This window comes from Lagenorhynchus albirostris, chromosome 1 (assembly GCF_949774975.1).
Source record: "Lagenorhynchus albirostris chromosome 1, mLagAlb1.1, whole genome shotgun sequence".
Lineage (NCBI taxonomy): Eukaryota > Metazoa > Chordata > Mammalia > Artiodactyla > Delphinidae > Lagenorhynchus > Lagenorhynchus albirostris.
In genome coordinates this window covers 160,763,990-160,769,989 of record NC_083095.1, presented here as the reverse complement: position 1 = coordinate 160,769,989, position 6,000 = coordinate 160,763,990, and positions in this window count along the sequence as shown.

Here is a 6,000-nt window from a genome sequence, read left to right as displayed (position 1 = left end):
ATGGTTTCCTGCATTAACCCTGCTCAACTTCAGAGTTGTAATATGCACTTCTCCCTCCCATGGAATGTTTTATGGACTAAATATCACCTTTTCTGGTCTTGTGACTGCCACTCCTGTTTGGTTTTGTTTAAATTTGCCTTGTATACATCTGCCCATCTTTTCCTTTCAACCCTTCTCCGTTGCATCGTTTGGGGTATGTCTCTTATAAACAGAGGAGAGCCACATTTTGCTTTTGATCCAACAAAGTATTTTTCTCCTTATAGATTAGTTCAACCCATTAGTAGTTATTTTATGACATGTTTTGTCTCAGTTCTGTCATATTCTTTTCTGCTATAGTTCCTGTTTTATCGTTTTAAAAGTCTTTTGCTATGTGGAGTGTGTGTGTCTGGTTTTCTAATACAGGTATATCCCTCTTTCTGAAAGCTTGCCTTATGCCACTTGGCTTTTACGAAAGACCTTGCATTAGTACCTGGAGAGAAATTCGAAGAGGATTTTTACTTTTGCCAAAAAAGCCATTGCCATACTAATGTAGGACTTTCCTAAAAGTAAGCGACCTAACTTGAACTTTTGGAAAGTGGGGGACACTCTTCACTTTACACCACTTCAGCTTGAGAAAGGTTTCATAGGAAGGCTCTGCTTGGTGCTTTCAGGTATCAGGGGAAACCTGTATTTCTAAAGGTTTGTATGTGAGTTCTAGTGGTTACCTATATGACATCACTGAATACCATCAAGTCTTGATTTCTTTAGATTCAATGAGAACAAAAAGTGATAAATTAGCAAGTTTCTTCTTCCTTTCCCCCACTTCCTTTCCTACAACCCCATTTTAGTTTACAATATTATATCTCTACCTGTTGCTTTTGAACTACTAAATAACGTGATTACTTGATTTAAATTAAGCTTTAACTTAATTGCTTTGGTTCCCAACTCTCACAGACTAGGTGCTGGGTATTCTTGTTTTATCTCCCCACCTTGAATCGATTTCTCTCATCCAATTCTGTTGCTTATATCAAATATTATATATCAGCAAATATAATATTTCTATTCTTCTCTAAACCCTTACTTTTGCATTATTTTACTCTTAGTTCTACAATTAAATATATTTCTTGCTCATCACTGGTCCTTCTGTCATAGTATACTCAGCCATTTCTTTTTTCATTGAGATGCATCCTTTGGTGATTTCCTCAAAAGAGTCTGAGTTCTTAATTACCCACAAGCATGTCTGTAGCCCTTACACTTGCATTACAATTCACTTGGAAATAAAATCCTTGGATTTTCCTTTCTTTTGTTGAGCATCTACAAGTCTCGTTATGCTCTCTTCTGGCTTTGAAGGTTGCGATGGACAAATCTGAAGCCAGCCTGAGTTTTTTTCCACCTATAACTGATTTTATTTTGCTTGGACACTTGAAAGAGTCCTTCCTTACCTATAAGGTGCAATACTTTTATTCAGATATATCTTGTGTTTTTGCCCATAGGTCATTTTTCCCTGATACAAGATGTGTCTTACACATATTTTGTTTCAGGAATGCTTTATTGGATTATAACTTTAAATATCAATTCTGTTCCATTGATTTAGTTTTCTCACTGAAGATACGTTGGAGTCTCTTTACTCATCATTTTCTCCCCAACCCTTTAATTTTTTCTTCTTTGTGTTCACTGTTTGCATTTCTATCTCGTGTCTTCACTGTGTTTTCCACAATGCCTATTTTTTCCTGTGCTCCTTCCAGTTTTATCCTCTTACCTGTGATATTTGTCTCTGTTCTCTCTCCATCTCCCTTGTGTTTCTGCTCCTGAGACTCCTTGATGCTGATGAAGGCTTAAAAAAAAATTCTTGGCAAATTACTTGGTCACTATTTTTATCTCTTTTGAGTCAACACTGTTATGGTGTGTGTTCTCCATCTCTTGGCAGTTTTACTCCTGTTTTCTTCCATATTTTCCTTTAAAAAAATGTTATATAGCTGCTCCACCAGTTTGCTTTTTCTTCATCATGAAATCATTTTTTAAGACAGCTCTTTTATCCATTTATTTATTTAAGACTTACTACTTCTTCCACCTTTTATGCTACCTTAGAAATTGGCTGCATCATGTGCGTATGGTTCTCCTGTGTGATTCCTTGAAATTCCCATTCCCTCTGCTTCTCCAAACCAAATCAGGCCCAGGAGGGCTTCTGCCACCAGCCTTGCTCACTGCAGTTCCTGCACCTGTTACTGCAGACGAAGTGTCTATGGTGTTCCCCTTCAGGGCACACCTCTGACTTTCAGGGGGGAGGTCGTGCTGCTCCTTTCTGAGATTTGCTGGCACTGGACTGTCTCTTTACTCTGCATGTTTTCTCTTTCTTCAGTACGTGTGTTTTCTGTCCAGTCTCAACTCCTTTCTAATTTCCCTAAAAATGGAGACAGTAAATTCTCCCTCCCACCCCGATTTTCCTTGTCTCATGGGGGTTATTTGGGAGGAAATGTGGTTTCTAAAAAATTGTTAGTTTGTCCAAAATAGCATTTCTAATAGACCACTACTTTATAGGAAAAAGAGTTACTCAAAATAATGGAAAAGTTTGGAAAATATTGGATTAAACTAGTAAAGACCTCTTTACTATAGGACAGTCTCAGATCCTTTTGTAAGCTATTGGATTTGTCAATCTCCAACACTTACTGTAATATTTCCCCTTGTCCCACAGCTGCCCCTAATAAACTATAGTGTGCAAGTTAGGAAGCCCTGATCTAAAACGTTTCTCTCAAACATCACTTGACCTATTTGCCCTTAACATTGATGCTCTGCATATCTGGTGGGAGATGAGCCTCAGAGTGCCTGAGGGCAGCTCCCTCCCCCAGGGGCACAACCTAACCCCAGAGGAGTCTGGTGAGCTGCAGGGGACCCCATCATGGGCTTGGATTCTTTGGGACTCAGCAGACCCTGTGCTGGGGTAAAGAGAGCCCAGGAGGGCAGCAGGCACAAGAGAACTTGATGGAGATGTGATATTGCACATGGGAGGCCAGGGCCACTTCACAAAGAACAAAGCAGGAGCTCAGTCCTTGGAATGTGAGTGCACAGTCAGAGAGTAATCCGGCTGATTTCATGAGCTAGCTAAGTGTCCCAGGTCCTCATATTTCCTGTCTCCAGTCACTGTTGCTGCAGGTGATAATGAATCCTGGCTATAAACAGAAAGGGAATCGGGCTACAGAGAGGGAAAGGAAGAAAGACTGTGAATCTCTCATTTCAGAGGCTCCCAAATCCTAAACCGTCATACCTAGCTTTTAATGCTAGAAATTTCCTTAATGTGGTTTGAAGCTTCATTTCACATTTGGATGTAGAAAACATCCAAGTCAAAGACACAGATGGCTACCTAGGAGATTACTTTCCCTTTGGAAAGAGAGATATGGAAAGAAACAGAGAATAACCTGACTTGAGAAGGTCACCCCTAACAGTAGAGAGGTGCTGGCGTGAACAGCCAGGGAAGATGGGCAGGTCTGCACAGCCTTCTAACTTTTCCTGCAATTCTGATACCATGATATTTGAGAGTCTTTAAAAGAGCTACAGCTTGCCACCACTGAGCTCCCATCTCCCAGAGGTACAGTGTCATACAGTTACACCGTTGTGAATGAGCTTGGGCCCTTCACACACAGTGGGCCTGCTGTTTCTCCCAGGTAGACCAGAAAGCCCTGGAGTTTCCTCTCTTCTTCACAGCTGTTACCTCAGGACTTGCCCTCCTCACTACCCTCTCCCTCAAAGACGTCTGTGGTGGGTAGAATTCTTGAGATGGCTCCCAAGAATCTCACCTCCTGGTGCACACACCCTGGGTAACCCTTCCCCTGACTGTAGGCAGAACCTGTGGCTAGGATGGGATTACACTCTCCTGATGATATGTCATGTTCTACAGCAAGGCTGATGGGATGGCCCTGCCATGATGGCATTACATTATGTAAAACTCCATCTTAGCAGACAGGAGGGAGGGACTCCCCTGCTGACCCTGAAGAAATAAGCAGCTGTGATGTGAACAGCCTACAGAGAGGGCCACACAGCAGGGGAACCGGAGGAGTGGAGGGCCTCTTTCCTGCAACGGCAAGGAATTATATTCTGCCAACAACCACATGAGCTTTGCAAAGCACCCCAAGATGCAGATGAGACCACAGCCCCAAATGACACTTGATTTCAGTCTTGTGATGCCCTGAGCAAGAAACTCAGTCGAGCTCAGAATGCCCAGTTGACTTCTGACCTACAGAAATTATGAGATAAAAAATGGGTGTTGTTTTAATCCACTAGATTTGTGGTGGAAGAGGAAACTACATGGAATACATGGAATAGGAAACTAATGCAAGTTTGACACCCAATTTAGCAGCTCGGATGTCAACCTGCACAAGAACCACCCAGCCATTGTCCTGACCTTTTAGATTCTCAGACCATCTCAATTTCCATAAAATTTTAAATTCTTTATTCCACTTTAGCTACCACTATCGTAATAGCACCTAGGACCTTGTCATGGCCTAGATCTAATCCACCTCTGTATCCTTCTCTCCATCCCTCCTGTCACTATCTTAGTTGGGCCCATATTAGCTTTTAACCTTCCCCTGCCCTCCCAATCCATGTCCTAGGACACCAGGGTGCTCTTTCTAAGTGCATATGACTTAAATGTTGATGCTCAGGACAAAATCGAAGCTCCTGGTAGTAATTTACATTGTGGTCTAAGATTTTGTTCCTTTTTAAAATTCTACCCACTCTTACCTCATATGAAATGAGCAGCCACTCTCTCCTCCATCCCAGTGCACTTCCCCTGGCTAACGCCTACACCTCCTTGAGGTATCAGCTCAGATGCCTCCTGTTCTACAATACCCACTGGAGTCTCCAGGTATCCCAGGTGTTCCACAGCACACCCTACTTGCATAGCATCTAACACCCTGTATGTCCTTGTCTGCACAACTGCCCCACTAGACTGTGAACTCACTGGGGGCAGGGACTGTGCCATGTACCAGTGTATCTTCACTTCCCAGCACATAGTAGGCCCTCCCATGAGTAAAAGAATGAATAGATATCTCTGCATAGTTCACTGTACAAGTTGAAATCCCCTTCCAAATGGGTGAATGAAACCTGCCCTGCTCAATTGAAGCTAACAAGCTGTGTTTATGTTTCTTGTGGAAGACGTTGACAGCTAAGCGGCTCCTCTAAGTTGACTTTTAGGTTGCTCCATGTTCACAGTAATAAGAGTGATTGCAGAGCTGAATTTAGCCACAAGGTGGAGACTATCCTAGTCCTGGAAAGCATCCCAGCTCCTGGAATTTCTGTACTCAACAATTTTAGGATGAATACCTTAATTCACTTCTAGTCCAGCCTCTGGCCCCATCTATAAAATGGAGGGGTCACATAGAGGTCATAGAGCCTGTTTTCAGCAGGAAGGAGAGATTCTCCTGCTGATCTTGAAGAAATAAACAGCTGTGATGTGAACTGCCAATGAAGATGGCCACAGAGCAGGGGATCACGTAGGGCCAGATTTATTCAGGAGTTTACACTGGATTTGGAAGAATTCAAATTGAGTAGTTTCTTATGGGATGAAGGTGACAGCACCATTTAGTCTCCTTAACAAGGTAACTCAGCATGTCCTGGACATCCCACTGAATGGGATGGGGTAATGGGCTGAGCAGTAGGGCCAGCATGCAGCAAAAGGGTGGGAAGCATCGCTTTCTTTCTGGCCCTAAAGGTCATGTCTTCAGGATTGGGCCCCTAAAAGTTTCAGGTATCCCTCCTACCTACCCACACCCGCTGAGTAGGACAAGGTCTGGTATCAGTTGATTACCACAGGGAAAGATCTTCCCAATCGGGGAATGTGAATGTGAAGCAAGTCTAGCTTCAGTATTCTTTTTTTTTTTTTTTTTTTTGCACGATTTTTGGGTGCGTTGGGTCTTCATTGCTGTGCACGGGCTTTCTCTAGTTGCGGCGAGCAGGGTCTACTCTTCGTTGCGGTGCACAGGCTTCTCATTGCGGTGGCTTCTCTTGTTGCAGAGCACGGACTCTAGG